Source organism: Gossypium hirsutum, chromosome A03, assembly GCF_007990345.1.
Source record: "Gossypium hirsutum isolate 1008001.06 chromosome A03, Gossypium_hirsutum_v2.1, whole genome shotgun sequence".
In the NCBI taxonomy this organism is placed as follows: Eukaryota; Viridiplantae; Streptophyta; class Magnoliopsida; order Malvales; family Malvaceae; genus Gossypium; species Gossypium hirsutum.
The window spans coordinates 96,013,610-96,031,464 of record NC_053426.1 but is presented as its reverse complement, the minus strand read 5'-3'; the positions used below and the strand labels follow the sequence as shown (position 1 = coordinate 96,031,464).

The 17,855-nt window shown below is 35.1% G+C and overlaps 1 pseudogene; it reads left to right on the top strand.

Moving 5' to 3' along the window:
• The first annotated feature begins 293 nt into the window (after nucleotides 1-293).
• LOC107888076 (cytochrome P450 71B34-like) overlaps nucleotides 294-17,855 on the top strand; it is a 69,229-nt pseudogene continuing 51,667 nt past the window's right edge.

Here is a 17,855-nt window from a genome sequence, read left to right as displayed (position 1 = left end):
GTCCGTCTCCACCGCAACCACCTCATGAAGGCCAACCTCACTTGCCATTGCATGTATGGGTGCCACCGGTACATCATGAGGACCAATCTCAACCTCAGTCGCAACCTCGTCAAGGCCAACGGCAGCCGCTTGAAATGTGGGTTCCGCCAACCTCAAAGACTCAAGTTCCAGCGCCGAAGAAGGAGAAAAGTCGGCCACGTAAGGAAGTTGGGATGCAACCACAGCTTCAAGACCAACATCCTGAAGCGTCATTGGTAAGACCACAGGCGGAACACCAGCCTAGTCCAGTAACAATGACACCACTGCACCATGATCGACAACCCCAAGAGCTACGCCCCCGCTCTCGTCTTCTCCCACAAGACCGTCGAACCAAACCACATACATGGTTTGGGGCAGTTTTCTGTATAATATTTTGGCTAGTCATTATAATAGGAGGCATAATCGTGCTTATAGTCTATCTCGTCTTTCGGCCACGTAGCCCACATTTTGATGTGATTAGCGTGACCTGGAATGCAGCTTACCTGGACATGGGTAACCTGCTCAATGCTGATCTTACAGTGCTGGCTAACTTCACAAATCTAAACAAGAAAGTCAGCGTGGATTTCAGTTACTTGTACCTGGATCTTTACTTCGAGAATACCCTGATTGCCACCCAATACATAGAACCATTCTCGGCAACAAGGGGTCAGTCCATATTTGCAAATATCCACATGGTGAGCAGTCAGGTTAAGTTGTCGATGAAAGAAAGCATGCTGCTCCAAAAGCAGATCCAGAACAACCGAGTCATTTTTACAGTAAAGGGGATGTTCCGAGCGCGATCCAATCTCGGAAGTTTCTTGAAATATTCGTATTGGTTGCACGGTCAATGTGGCATAATGCTGTCCAGCCCCCCAACTGGGGTCCTTAGAGATAAAAAATGCAAGACCAAACACTGACCGCAATCATTTGTTTCTATTTATTTTTTTGGTTCAAAGCTCATTGTAATAATATCTTGAAATTAGATTTTGCTCTTTCTTGAAACAAAGAACACTTTGAAGAAGCCTTTTCATATATATCAAAATTGATTTATTTTTTTTTTGCAAATGTAAGAAGAAATCTTCACCGATTGGGTTGGTCCCCATCTTTTTTCTTACTGCTTCCTACCCACATTTGTTTTTCAGTCCGGATAATTACATAGAGGAAAGGAGACTATATTTGACAAAGAGTGTTGAAGGAGAAAGAATTAAGGGAAAAATCGGAATCTCTGGCACTGGCAATGATCTTTGGGGTGCCTGAGGATTGATCAGAATCGTTTATTTGTTTAGTTTATATAGTAGATCATTCTCTTTGATCATGGCCGGTTACCTGTAGTTGGAGTTCTACCGCAGTTGAGTTTTTTCTTTTGTTCTCCTTGGCAATCTTTTTTAATCATATTATATATATTTTTAGAGCAAAATGTCATGAATTATAACTTCAAGTATCATTAATCAAGACCATAATTAAAGGTGAGTGATTCAGCTCAAATGTAAGAGTATTATTCTTCCACTCTAAGCCACACGGCTAAGACAGTTTTCAACATTATTACCCCAACGGGTTACAAAAGAAAATAACCAGTGATTTTATTAATCAAAACTATCAGCTTGAAGTTTATTAATCATATTATTGTTGGCAAAATAGATTTCACCTATAAATCTTGTTGGACTTTATTTAAGTAATAATATGACTTCAAGAAAATTTGTCCCAAAATTTCATATTTCAATAAAACTCCTGATCAAGAAAATTCTAACTTGTTAACTACGTGAGTGCGACATCAATATGATTTAAGCTGAATATCAATTTGATCAATAATATGAAAAATTATAATTTATAATTGGACAAACATTAATCTAATTATATAATAATATTTAAAAGTATAAATAATTAAATAAAAATGATTTAATTTACGAAAATGTATTTGTAATCATCATAAAATTTAGGGTAAATTACACTTGAGGTCATTAAATTATTAATAAGTTTACGTTTTGGCCACATGACTTCAAAAAAATACAAAATGATTACTGAATTATTTGCAAGTTTTCATTTAAGTCATTGAACTATATGAAAGTTTTCATTTAAGTCACTAGGCTGTTAAGATTTTTTATTATTATTAAATTTGGCTAGTGAGTTTCGAGCGACGAGTCGATGATTTGGTACGGTGAATTAGTACTCCTCGACGAATAGAAAAATATATCTTAAATCTAAGTTAGTCTGATGGCTAGTGTCGAAGATTGAAGAAGAAAGCTATTAGGATTTTAGTTCACAAATTTGTGATGTTCAAAACTGTTTTATGAAAAACTTGTTCAATGATTAAAACATAAAGTTACTAATAATTTAGTAAACTTGGATATAATTTGCCCTATATTCTAAAATCTATTAAAGGGAAGATACACAAAGCATGGTAGAAGTTTAGCTTTGAGAATGTAAGTCGTGTTTTTGGGATTTTTTGATTTCAAGGAAATGTGAGAGAAAGAGGAAGAAAATGGAAAAAATGAATACAAAGAGGGCAACAATCCTAGAATTTAGATAGTGTGAGCTATTCTTGGAAAAACAATGTCTCCCGTATCAGCCTCCATTAGTTGCATAACACCTTGGGGATGATGATCAAAGAAAGTTGTTCACTTCATGATTTGTAAGCTTGCCCTCGCCATCTAGTTAGCCACGAAGTTCTTTTGTCAAGGGACAAAACACATCTTACACCTCCAATCACATCGCATTAATTATCTTATAAATGAGACAAGGTAGTACAGGGCATGCTTCTCACCAACACCATTCCTGATCATACTAACTAATGTTAGAGAATCAGTTTCAATAATTACATCCCTATACCCCATCACCCAAGTCATATGAAGCCCTTCAAAAGCACCCAAAGTTTAGCAAAATCAATGGAGCATTTGCCACCACTTGGAAACCACCAAGCCAATGAGTGAAGGTATCCTTAAGAACCCCCATTGCACTAGCAGTTCCCTCTTGAATATTACAACTGCCATAATTGTTCAGTTTAACAACCCGAATAGTCAGCTTCTCCCACCCTAAAAGAATTTCATATTTTTTATTCATGTGAGAATGTGTAACAACCTTGTCCAATATTCATGCAAACCATGATAAATACTAACAATTTTCACACAAATAGGTCTGACCTTCGCAGAAAACTGACACTTATTACGCCATTTTCATATACACCGGTTGACATAGGAGAAAAGTGGCGACCAATCTCATACCTTTAGCTTTATCTTTCTAAGCACAAGCAAATTATTAGTGTTAGAATTAAGTGACCCGAATCCTTATTTAAATAAAATACAATGGTAAAATAAAATAAAAGTAAAATCTATATAAAACTACACTTCTTTTTATTTATTTATTTTAGAATAAGGTTTTTTAAACCTTATTAAACTCCATCTATTTGATATTGATTAGAATAAGGTGTTTCAATCTTACTATACTTCTATTAGAATATGGTTTTAGAAGCATATAAATAGACATAGTCTACTCCTTCTTAATTATTCAAATTCGACATAATGAATTTTCTTCTCCTCTACCAGTGGTTTTTTTCCCGAAAAGGTTTCCACGTAAAATTTGTGTATTCTTTATTTTTATTTCTCTTTTTCTTTACGATATATTGCCATTACCGACATTCTAGTTTTCACAAATTGGTATCCGAGCTTCCGGGTTGTTCATCTCGATCACGGTAATGACGTCTTTGAAGTATGAAATTCCACTGTTGGATCGCAACAACAGATTTGCATTGTGGCAGATAAAGATACAGGTAGTTCTTGTACAGATGGACTTAGAGGAAGCCCTGCTAGAGGTAGATAAGATGCCTTCGACATTGAGGAGAAATAGAAGAAGCGCAAGGATCGAAAGGCGTTAACACAGTTACATCTGAATTTGTCTAACGAAATTTTACAGGATGTGATGAAGAAGAAGACCGCTGCTAGATTATGGAAGAGGCTGGAACAAATATGTATGTCAAAAACTCTAACCAGCAAGCTGTATATGAAGCAGCGTCTTTATGCTCATCATTTGGAGGAAGGTGGATCTATGCACGAACACTTAACAGTGTTTAAAGAAATTCTCTTAAACTTGGAGGCCATGGAGGTTCAGTATGATAAGGAAGAGATAGGGTTGATTCTACTTTGTTTGTTGCCCTCATCTTATTCAACCTTTAGATACACGATTTTATATAGCCGCGTGTCTCTCATAGTTGATGAGGTTTATGATTCTTTGACCTCATATGATAAGATGAAGCATATTGTGGTTAAAATCGACTCTCAAGGTGAGGGTCTCATTGTTCATGGGAGACAAGATTGGAATGTTGATGATGATCATGGAAGGACACAGGAATGGAATCCTCGCGGTAAATCTAAGGGTAGATCGAAGTCTTCAAACAGAGGTAAAACTTGTAACTTCTGCAAGAAGAAATGACACTTTAAATCTGAATGCTGTAAGCTACAGAATAAGATCAAAAGGGAGGATGCGAATCAAAAGGTAAAAAAACCAGAAAATTTTGGTGAAGTTGATATTGTAGAAGACTACAGCGATGGTGAACTTCTAGTCGTTTCTGTCAATAATTCTAAAGTAAGTGATGAGTGGATCCTTGATTCGACTGCACCTTCCACATGAGTCCCAATCGGGATTGGTTTACAACTTATGAAACAGTGTCTGAAGGTGTTGTTTTGATGGGAAATAATGCTTCGTGTAAAATTGTAAGTGTTGGAACAATTAAAGTTAAGATGTTTGACGGAGTTGTCAGAACACTTAGTGACGTGCGACATGTTCCAGAGTTGAAGAGAAATTTAATTTCATTGAGTACTCTTAATTCAAAAGGGTACAAATACACAGCTGAAAGTAGGGTTTTGGAATATTTCCAAAGGTTCCCTCGTTGTGATGAAAGGGCATAGAGAGACTGCCAAGTTAAATGTTTTGCAGGGTTCTACTGTTACTGGTGATGCAACTATCACTTCCTCTTCCTTGTCAGATGACGGTATTACTAAAATTTGACATATGCGCTTAGGGCATATGAGTGAGAATGGCATGGTAGAATTGAGTAAAAGAGGACTTCTTGATGGGTAAGGAATTTGCAAACTAAAGTTCTGTGAGCACTGCATTTTTGGGAAGTAAAAGAGTTCAATTCATTAGAGGAATCTATAACATGAAGGGAATATTGGAGTATATTTATTCTGATCTGTGGGGACTATCCAGAGCGTCTTCGAGAGGTGGAGCTAATTATATGCTAACTTTTATTGATTATTTTTCCAAAAAAGTTTGGGCGTTCTTCTTGAAGCAGAAAAATAATGTGTTTTCCGCATTTAAGTCTTGTAAAACAATGGTTGAAAAATAGATGAGAAAACAAATAAAATACCTCCGCACAGATAATGGCTTAGAGTTTTGTTCTGATGAGTTTAATAAACTATGCAAGTTAGAAAGGATCGTGAGACACTTGACAGTTCGTCATACTCCACAGCAAAACAGCGTTGTAGAACGAATGAATAAAACGATCATGGGGAAGGTTAGATGAATGTTGTTAAATGCTAACTTACCAAATTTGTTTTGGGCCGAAGCAGCCTCTATTGCATGTTTTTTGATCAACCAATCTCCATTAATTGCCATTGATAAAAAGACTCCACAAGAGGTATGATCTGGTAATCCTGCTGGCTATTCTGATTTAAAGATCTTTGGGTGTCTTGTGTATGCTCATGTTGATAATGGAAAATTAGAACCGAGATCCATTAAATGTGTTTTTCTTGGTTAAAAAGCTGGTGTAAAAGGGTATAAGTTATGGTGTCCTGAAAATAGAAAAGTTGTGATTAGTAGAGATGTTGTTTTTGATGAAACTGTTATGCTACCTAACTTATCTCTTAAAGACTCTTCCAACAAAGAAAATCAAAAGCAGGTGGAGCATCAGATTAATCCAGAATCTATAATAGAGTCGACTCCTCAAGCTAGTACAAAAATTCAGAATAAAGTTGCTTATTCACCACAATACTCTATTGCCAAAAACAAAACTAGAAGAGAAATTAAACCTCTAAAGTAGTATGCCGAGGCTGATCTAGTTGCTTATGCTTTAAATGTGGCTGAAGATATAGATGCAAACCAAGAGCCATCTAATTTTTCTAAGGCGGTTAGCTGTAAAGACTAAAAAAGTGGATGTTTGCTACGCAAGAGAAAATGGAATCACTCCACAGAAACAAAACATAGGATCTTGTGAAACTTCCTAAAGGTAAAAAGGCTGTTCATTGTAAATGGTGCTTAAAAAGAAAGAATGGACTTTAGGAGTTAAAGAACTCAGATATAAAGCAAGGCTTGTTGCAAAGGGTTACAGTCAAATTCCAGGAGTGGACTTTACAGATGTGTTCTCCCCAGTTGTGAAGCATAGTTTGATTCGAGCTTTGCTTAGTATTGTGGCCATGCATGATATGGAGTTTGAGCAGTTAGATGTAAAAACTGCATTTTTACATGGAGAACTTGAGGAGGATATTTATATGCAACAACCAGAGGGTTTTTAGGTCTCAGAAAAAGAGGACTATGTTTGCTTGCTAAAAAATCCCTTTATGGTTTGAAACAGTCACCAAGATAGTTGTACAAGAGGTTTAATTCCTTTATGACTTCTCATGATTTCAAAAGAAGTAGCTTTGACAGTTGTGTTTATTTCAACAAAAACAGTGATGGTTTTTTTGTGTATCTATTCCGTTATGTTGACGACATGTTGATAACATCAAAAGATAAAGGAGATAAGAAATGTCAAAGCCCAACTAAGTGAAGAATTTGAGATGAAAGATTTGGGACCAGCAAAGAAGATACTTTGTATGGAGATTCTTAGAGATAGAAAAGAAAGTAAATTGTACCTAAGTCAGAAGGGGCACATTGAGAAAGTTCTTTACAGGTTTAATATGCAGAGTGCTAAGCCTGTTAGTACTCCTTTAGCAGCCCATTTAAGACTTTCATCGGCTTTGTCTCCACAATCAGATGATGAAATTGTGTACATGTCACATGTTCCATACTCTAGTGCAGTGGGATCTCTCATGTATGTTATGGTTTGTTCATGTCTAGATTTATCATATGCAGCCAGTGCAGTTAGCAGATACATAGCGAATCCTGGTAAAGAACATTTGAAAGTAGTTTAGTGGATTTTAAGATACTTACGAGGTACTACTGATGTTTGCTTACAGTTTGGAAGAACTAGAGATGGAGTCATTGGGTATGTTGATGTTGATTTTGCTGGAGAGCTTGATAGAAGATCTCTCACAGGTTATGTCTTTACAATCGGAGGTTGTGCAATCAGTTGGAAAGCCACTTACAATCGCTTTGTCTACCACTGAAGCTGAGTACATGGCGATTACTAAGGCTTGTAGAAGCTATTTGGTTGAAGGGACTCTTTAATGAACTCAATGAAGACCTTCAAATCAGCACAATATTTTGTGACAGTCAGAGTGCCATCTTCTTTACAAAAGATCAAAAGTTTCATGAGAGAACAAAACACATTGATGTTCGGTATCATTTTTTTGTGATATTATTTCTCGTGGTGATATTGTTGTGAGCAAAATTAGTACTCATAAAAATCCTGCAGATATGATGACTAAGCCACTTCCTATAATCATGTTTAAGCATTGCTTAGACTTGGTTGGTGTTCATTGTTGAAGTTAAACCCTTAAGGGGTTTTATGGAAGAGGTGGAGAACTTGTTCGTTGAGAGTTCACGATGAAGAACTTGTTCATTGAGAGTTCGTGTCAAGGTGAAGATTGTTAGAATTAAGTGACCTGAATCCCTATTTAAATAAAATACATTGGTAAAATAAAATAAAAGTAAAATTCATATAGAACTACACTTCTTTTATTTTATTTTAGAATAAGGTTTTTTAAACCTTATTAAACTCCATCTATTTGATATTGATTAGAATAAGGTGTTTCAATCTTACTACACTTCTATTAGAATATGGTTTTAGAAGCCTATAAATAGACATAGTCTATTCCTCTTGTAATTATTCGAATTTGAAATAGTGAATTTTCTTCTCCACTGTCCATGGTTTTTTTCTCGAAAGGGTTTCCATGTAAAATCTGTGTGTTCTTTATTTTTATTTCTCTTTTTCTTTGCGATATATTTCCATTACTGACATTTTATTTTTCACAATTAGTAAGTAACCAATATATACAATCGGTCAAGAAAAAACCACTATTTGAGGAATCTCCAAGCAAAATATTCCAAACCTCTCTAGCTGTATGACAATCACATAGGACGTATAAAATATTTTCCACTGTTGCACAACAAATGCAGCACCTCTCACCAGTCGCTAACTGTTGAAGCTTGTGGTTTTCATTTTTCATGAGCCTATCCTTTTCAAGGCAACCAAAGAAAAACATTGGATCTTAGGTTGGCATGGAAGCTTCCAAATAAGCTTAGCAAGTTGCTAATGGGTACTATCATTATCAATAAGAATCTTAAAGCCCGATTTAAGCGTGAATACGCCATTAGATGACATGCCCCAAATATATTCAACAAGACGGGATAACTCCTCCAAGAGTTTTAAAACATCTCTATGCAACCAGAGACCTAGTTGTTGAATGGCCCATTCATTATTACGTTAACACTCGTTGACACATCGATCACATCGTTTCTATTGGGGGAAGGTCTCGAGTACAAAAGGAAATAAGTGGGACAACCTCAAGCCATTTATGCAATGCCCATAAATTTTTTATTCATAGTACTATTTTGGTAGAGTAGAAAATGAAAATTAAAAAAAAGTTATTAAGTAAATATTCTTATTGAGTTAATTTAAATTTTGTATGGAGTATGAGTGAGAACTTGAAGTATTGAAAAAAAGAGAGACCACATTGAATGAGTTGAAAAAGTGTAAAGACTAAAGTGAAGTTTGATCAAACAAAGAAAAATGAGATAATGATTATTTGGCATGGGAATGTGCAACACCCCTAACCTGTATCCGTCGCCGGACTGGGTTGCGAAGCATTACCGATCAAAGGAAAAATTTCAAACACTAATATATATATATTCACTCAATTCAAACTCATTTATAATTAAAATACTATCAATTATCGTTTCAGAATATATATCCATGTACACCTTGCATATAAGTCACAACCAATTTCAATTTTTACAACTAACAATACCTTTAATGTATTTATATGCACGGCTTAAACTATCATCAACATGGCTAAACATATTTCTAATATCACTTATGTATCTATACATGTAGCTACTGAATCATGATCACGTCCTCAAAACTCAACAAGTCATAATACTCGTCTTAATGTACTTACCTATACGGTTTAGGTCATGTGCCATTTAAACATGCATGCCTTTCACTTTGATACATATTAAAGCGTTTGTATGGTAATGAACATGCTTTTCTAAATACGCTATTTAAAGTGAGTCATCACTAAAGATTATACATACTATTTAATCATTAAATCATAAACAATTGGTCTTAGTAAATTTAACTATTTTATGCTCACACTATTTAATATACACTTGTTACATATACTAGCTAACACATCTAAAATTACTTGTTCAATAACAAAATATTAGTCAATATTCGGACTTTTAGAAATTATTGATTACTTATTAACATTCTTGACCTAACTCATACATCAATTCCATTGTAACCAAATTAACACATACAATCATTTTATATAATCTAATAAACAATCATATATGTTTTCCATACATTATACCATAGCCGAACCTGTTAATGTTGCACATATATAATATATACATCTTACCTAAAATAATGATCACATTTAACATAAAATACATACCAAACAATCGACCAAATTTATCCATGAAGCATATACAATATTTATCAACTATTAAGCTCCATGAATATTTAACCAAGAGTATATAAAACCGAATTTAGACATAACAAGCAAACTATTCTCAAAGCACTTGGTACCTAACACATACTGTACACATACATGGCACATAACTATAAAACCAAAGTGAGCATAAACCGAACTTAACATAACTGAATTTAAATACAAAACTAAAGTACAACATTCCAAAACATATTCCAGCCTAGACATGCCATAGTTCCAAAATGTAACTTGTAAAATACAGAAAACGGTCGATAGTGTGATAGGCTTTGCTGACGATCTTTGAGCTTGTAACTTGAATCCAAAATCTATAAAATAGAGACAAATATATACACACAATATGCAATTTAAGCTTAGTAAGTCATAAGCAAACACATCGATAATGTAATCAACTCATTTTATCTAACCAAATGACATTATCAATATCAAGCTTATTCTCAACTTACAAGTTTCATGAATAATATACCTACACACATAACCATTACCTTGGCCAAATATTCACAAAGTTAAGTCATCAAATCATTGTTCAATTTTGAAAAGCCAAATTGTCATGATAAAACCTAATGCACATACATTTGTATACGTAAGCTCTTAAATCAAGATAAAATTTTATATACATACATTAACTAAATGGCCAAATATGCAAGATCATATATATATGCATAATAAAAATCATACTTCTTGTTCACAAGGCCGAATACACATGTCATATTCACATATACTTTTCATTCATGTTACACATATTTGTAACTAATATCATAATACTCACTGACCTTATTTCAATTAAGTACCAAGCTAACACGTACCTGATCACTTAGCTAATTTTACATATTTGTTCACCACTTATCGATACCCGATGAACCATTCAGAATTGGATAGGTCACTCGGATAATCATACACATTGTACAATGCCAACGTCCCAGACGTGGTCTTACATGCAATCACATATCGATGCCACTATCCCTAACAGGGGCTTACTCACACACATATATCGAAATCACATATCGATGCCATGGTCTTAACAGGGTCTTACTCGCACACATATATCGAAATCTCATATCGATGCCATGGTCTTAATCGCACACATAAATCGAAATCTTATGTCATAACATATGTATCCTAACTATTCCTAAGGTTCATACGGGGCTTTCGGATGTCGTAACTCGGTCGAAATGAATTCAGAAATGGAGTAGTCAAGCCTTTTCATGTTCGGCCGTAATAAATATAAATTCATACATTTCATAACAGTAAATATATCTAGCATTTAACTACAATTAAACACGTCTGTTTGCTTATAAACTTACCTCGGACAATATAAAACAGAACGGAGCGGTTAGACGACAACTTTCGTTTTTCCCCGATCCAAATCCGATTTCTTTGGTTCTTGATCTAGACATATTCAAATTAAGCTCATTCAAACATATTTTCATTCAATTTAGTCCAAAAACACATAAATGGGAAAGCTACCATTTTACCCCTGACATTTACACTTTTTACAATTTAGTCGCTATAGCATAAAACACAAAATACACAAAATTTCCCTATACCCAAGATAGGCCAAAGACTACCCATATCTATAAAAGCCCATATAATTCATTTATTTCACATTTTAGTCCCTCAAATTATTATTTTGCAATTTAGTCCTAATTACTCAAAATCATCAAAAACTCCAATAAAAAACATGTTAATCTAAAACATATCTTTCATATTTCATCATCAAACAACAAAAATCACAAACTCTCAACAATGTCACAACTCAAAATATTCATCAAAATAAAAAATTCAAGCATGGTTTTGTAGTACTCGAAGTAACGATCTCAGAAATGTAAAAATTAGAACTAAAACTTACCTTGAATCAAGCTTGAAAGTGCAAAACCTAGGTTTTCTTTTCTTTTTCTCCCTTGTTTTAGTTTCGGCAATGATATAATAATATGAACACCTATTTTAATTATCATATATTATATCATATATATTAACTTATTATTATTTTACCTTATTAACCTGTACTATTTAATAACAAAATGTATTAATCAAGGTCACAACTGGCCATTACCAACTTAAATGGGTTATTTACAACATAAAAGCTCCAACTTAGGAAGCCACTAACAATTTGGCCCTTATGCTTTTAACTATTAAGTTTTTAATTTACGTGATTTAGTCCTTTTATTAAATCCGGCACTCAAACGATAAAATTAAATCATGAAAATTTCACAAACATAAATTCACACATAATAAACACGAAAAATAATTTTTAAATATTTTTCCGACTCGAATTCGTGGTCCTGAAACCATCGTTTCGATTAGGGTCAAAATCGGGCTGTTACAACTCTCCCTCCTTAGGGATTTTCGTTTCCGAAAATCTTACCACTGAATAGGTTCGGATAGCATTCTCTCATTGCATCATCTAGCTCCCACGTTGCTTCTTCGACTTTGTTTTTATGCCCCAGTAATTTAACTAACGAAATCTTCTTATTTCGCAACTCTTTAATCTCGTGATCTAGAATATGAATCGGTTTTTCCTCGTACGTCATATCGGACTTAATCTCAATCTCAGATGGATTAATCACATGTGAAGGATTAGATTGATATCTACGAAGCATCGAAACATGGAATACATTGTGGATATTTTCTAACTCAGGTGGCAACAACAGTCTGTAAGCAACTAGCCCAATACGCTCTATAATTTCATACGACCCAATGAATATTGGACTCAATTTGCCTTTATGTCCGAATCTGAGTATCTTTTTCCACGGTGAGACTTTCAAAAAGACTATATCTTCGATCTGAAACTCTATATCTTTACGTTTCAAATCTGCATATGATTTTTGACGATTTGATGCTGCCTTCAGACTTTCTCGGATCACTTTCACTTTCTGTTCAATCTCTCTAATCAAATTGACTACGTGTATTTTATTTTCACTGAGCTCAGTCCAATAGAATGGTGTACGACCTTTATGATCGTACAAAGCCTCATAAGGTGTCATTTTAATACTTGACTGAAAGCTATTATTATACGCCAATTCAATCAGAGGTAGGTATCGTTCCCATGTACCTTCAAACTCGAGAATGCAACATCTCAACATATCCTCAAGTATCTGAATGATTCGCTCAGACTGACTATAGGCACACCATGTAATCTCACAATCTGAGAAACATACAATTCAGCCAGCTTATCAAGTGAGTAATTTGTACGTATCGGAACAAAGTGAGCTGGTTTAGTCAATTATCTACAACAACCCAGAATGCATCTTTCTTGCTCGGTGTTAACGGTAAACCGGATACAAAGTCTATAGTAACTCTGTCCCAGTTCCACTCTGGTATCATAATCAGCTGAAGCAATCCAGAAGGTACATGATGCTCAGCTTTTACTTGTTGACAGATTAATCATTTTAAAACAAAGTTAGAATGTCTCATTTCATACCATGCCACCAATAAAGCTGTTGCAGATCATTATACATCTTCGTACTACCTGGGTGAATAGACAACTGACTGCTATGAGCTTCATTCAAAATCATCTGAATCAACTTTGAATTCCTCAGGAAACATATTCGGTTTCTGAATCTCAAACAGGCATCAACATCAACTCTAAACTCCGAATCAGCATTTGAATCGCATTGAGCTTATTTTGCTAATAATTCATTATCAACCTTCTGGGCCTCAAAAATTTGTTGAACAAATAATGGTCTTGCTTTCAATTCAGCTATTATCAAACCATCATCAGACATAGCCATATGTGCATTCATTGCACGCAAAGCAAACAGTGATTTTCGGCTTAAAGCATTAGCAACAACATTAGCCTTTCCCGGGTGATAGTTAATCACAAGCTCATAGTATTTTAGCAATTCTAACCATCGGCGTTGTTTCAAATTCAGATCTTTCTGAGTTATCAAGTATTTCAGGCTTTTTTGGCCAGAATAAATATGGCATTTCTCACCGAACAGATAGTGATGCCAAATTTTTAATGTAAACATGATAGCTACCAACTCTAGGTCATGTGTCGGATAGTTTTTTTCATGTGGCTTTAACTTTCTCGAGGCATAACCTATAACTTTACCTTCTTGCATCAAAACATATCCCAAACCATTTAAAGATGCATCAGTATAGATAACAAATTCTTTACTCAATTCTGGCTGAACTAACATTGGAGCTTCGATCAAAAGGGCTTTCAACTAATCAAAACTTTTCTGGCACTTCTCTGACCATTCAATCTTAACATCTTTCTGTAATAGCTTTGTCATCAAAGCTACAATCATAGAGAAACCTTTCACGAACCGTCTATAGTAACCAGCAAATCCTAGAAAACTTGGGACTTCAGAAACATTCCTCAGAGGTTTCCAATCAAGTATAGTTGAAATTTTGCTTGGATTAACCCGATACCCGATGCTGATACCACATGGCCCAGAAAACTAACTTCACTTAACCAGAACTCACATTTACTGAACTTCACATACAACTTCTTATCTCGTAAAGTCTGTAACACAAGTCTCAAATGTTCGGCATGTTCAGTTTCATCATGGAAGTAGATCAGAATATCATCTATGAACACAACCACAAACTGATCTAGATATGGTCTGAAGATCCAATTCATCAAATCCATAAAAACAACAGGTGCATTAGTAAGTTCGAAAGGCATAACCAAGAAATCATAGTGTCCGTACCTCGTTCGAAATGCAGTCTTTGGCACATTGGAGTTTTTAACTCGTAACTGATAGTAGCCAGATCTCAGGTCTATCTTCGAAAACACTGTAGCCCCTTTCAGCTGATCAAACAAATCATCAGTTCGTGACAATGGATACTTATTCTTTATAGTCACCTTATTGAGCTGTCTATAATCAGTACACATTCTCATAGTTCCGTCTTTCTTTTTTCACAAACAGCACTAGTTCACCCCAAATTGAAAAACTCGGTCGCGCGAAACCTATATCTGTCAACTCTTGTAATTGAGCTTTCAATTCTTTTAATTCTGTAGGTTCCATTCTGTACAGAGCTATGGATATCGGAGTCGTCCTAGGTATTAACTCAATACCAAACTCTACCTCCTAAATAGGTGGCAAACCCGATAATTCTTCAGAAAACACATCTGGATACTCACATACAACTGGAACTGATTCAATGTTTCTTTTGGTAACTTTATTGTCAAGCACATATGCAAAGTAAGCTTTTCATCCTTTTCTCACATATTTCTGAGCTAACATCGAAGAAATCACTGGTAGTAACCCATTCAAATCACTAGATTCAATCTGAATAACCTCATTATTCCAGCTTTGTAGATTAATGGCCTTTCTCTTACAGTTCACAACAGCACCATGTAAAGTCAACCAATCCATATCCAAAATTATGTCGAACTTATCAAACGACAACAACATCAAGTTAGCTGGAAAGCACGAATCTCGAACCATCAAGGGACAATTCTTACACACTTTGTCAACCATAACACATCGGCCTAAGGGGTTTGACACTCTAATCACAAACTCAGTAGACTCAACAGGCAGAGTCTTACTGAATACTAATGTCTCACACACATAAGAATGAGTAGAACCATGATCAATCAATGCAATTACATTAGTATCATAAAGAGTGAATGTACTAGTAATGACATCTGGGGATGAAGCCTCCTCTCGTGCGCGAATAGCATAGGCTCTGGTAGGGGCACGAGCCTCAGATCTGACTGTTGTATCTTTAGTCCCTCTTTGACTGCCACTCGCATTACTCGTATTTCTGAGTGGTCTACCCTGAGCTACAGTATTACCGGATCTCGTATTCTGCACTGGATTTTCTTCAGCTGACACTAGGCAATCACGAATATAATAATCTATCAATCCGTATTTAAAACAAGGCTGATCATGCAATCTGTAACTGCTGGGATGTTGTTTACCAAAGTGTTTACACTTGGGTTGATTTGATCTGACATTCCCCATACTAGTTACTGAGTTAGCTCTCGAGCTCATAGATGGTCTACTCTGGTCTCGTCTAGAATAACCTGAAGTGGCTTTAGAACGGCTGAAATCATCTCGGAACTTCTTTGGTGCCAACTGGAATTACTTACTGAATGTTCTTTTACGTGCATATCTAGCTTCAAAGTTAGCTTCTCTTTTCACTTTCTCGAGCGCTTCAGCTTTACAAGGTCGCTCAACCAGTACTACAAACTCCTTTATCTCAAGTATGCCAACTAACAGTTTAATGTCTTCATTCAGCCAATCTTCAAATCTTTTACACATTATGGCTTAGGTAGAAACACACTCTCGGGCATACCGACTGAGTCTCACAAATTTTCACTCATACTTTGTCACGGTCATCCGACCCTGTTTCAGCTCCATAAATTCTTTACACTTCTGATCAATAAATCTCTGGCTGATATACTTCTTACGGAACTCAGTCTGGAAGAACTCCTAGGTAACCCATTCTTTCGAAACCACCGATACTAAGGTATTCCACCAGTGATATGTTGTGTCTTGAAGCAAAGATATGGCACATTTTAGACACTTATCCAGGGTACATGACAGCTCGTCAAACACACGGATAGTATTATCAAGCCAGAACTCAGCCCGCTTAGCATCATCATCATCAGTAGCTTTAAACTCCTCAGCCCCGTGTTTTCTGATTTTTTCGACAAGTGGCTTATATAATCTTTACGGATCACTTACTTGAGGTACAGCAGGCATCAAAGATGGATTAGTTGGGGGTGGAGGTTGTTGTGCAGCCGAGTTAGTCTGGATATACTGAGTAAACCAGTCATTCATCATTTGGTAAAAAGGCTTGTCTAGCTTCTCCTTCCTGGTTACTCGAAATCGGTCAAGAATCAAATGACACTGTCCCTTGCACGGGAGCAGTCGCTACACTCTTAACATCATCAACTACAACTCTGTCGGGATCCATTTACTATATGAAAACACATTTTCAAATATCAGAAGTCATCACACTATCACAGTATATAATATGGCATGTATAGCTAGACTCACACGCTCTACGTTAGTCCTAAAACTACTAAACCGTAGCTCTGATACCAATTAAATGTAACACCCCTAACCCGTATCCGTCGTCGGACTGGGTTGCGAAGCATTACCGATCAAAGGAAAAATTTCAAGCACTAATATATATATTCACTCAAGTCATACTCATTTATAATTAAAATACAATCAATTCTCGTTTCAGAATATATATCCATATACACCTTTCATATAAGTCACAACCAATTTCAATTTTTACAACTAACAGTACCTATAATGTATTTATATGCACGGCTTAAACTATCATCAAATGGCTGAACATATTTCTAATATTACTTATGTATCTATACATGTAGCTATCGAATCATGATCACGTCCTCAAAACTCAACAAGCCATAATACTCGTCTTAAAGTACTTACCTATACGGTTTAGGTCATGTGCCATTTAAACATGCATGACTTTCACTTTGATACATATTAAAGCATTTGTATGGTAATGAACATGCTTTTCTAAATACGCTATTTAAAGTGAGTCATCATTAAAGATTATACATACTATTTAATCATTAAATTATAAAAAATTGGTCTTAGTAAATTTAACTATTTTATGCTCACACTATTTAATATACACTTGTTACATATACTAGTTAATACATCTAAAATTACTTGTTCAATAACAAAATATTAATCAAAATTAGGAATTTTAGAAATTATTGATTACTTATTAACATTCTTGACCTAACTCATACAACAATTCCATTGTAACTAAATTAACACATACAATCATTTTATATAATCTAATAAACAATGTTTTCTATACATTATATCATAGCCGAACCTGTTAATGTTGCACATATGTAATATATACATCTTACCTAAAATAATGATCACATTTAACATAAAATACATACCAAACAATCGGCCAAATTTATCCATGAAGCATATACAATATTTATCAACTATTAAGCTCCATGAATATTTAACCAAGAGCATATAAAACCGAATTTAGACATAACAAGCAAACTATTCTTAAAGCACGTGGTACCTAACACATACTTTACACATACAT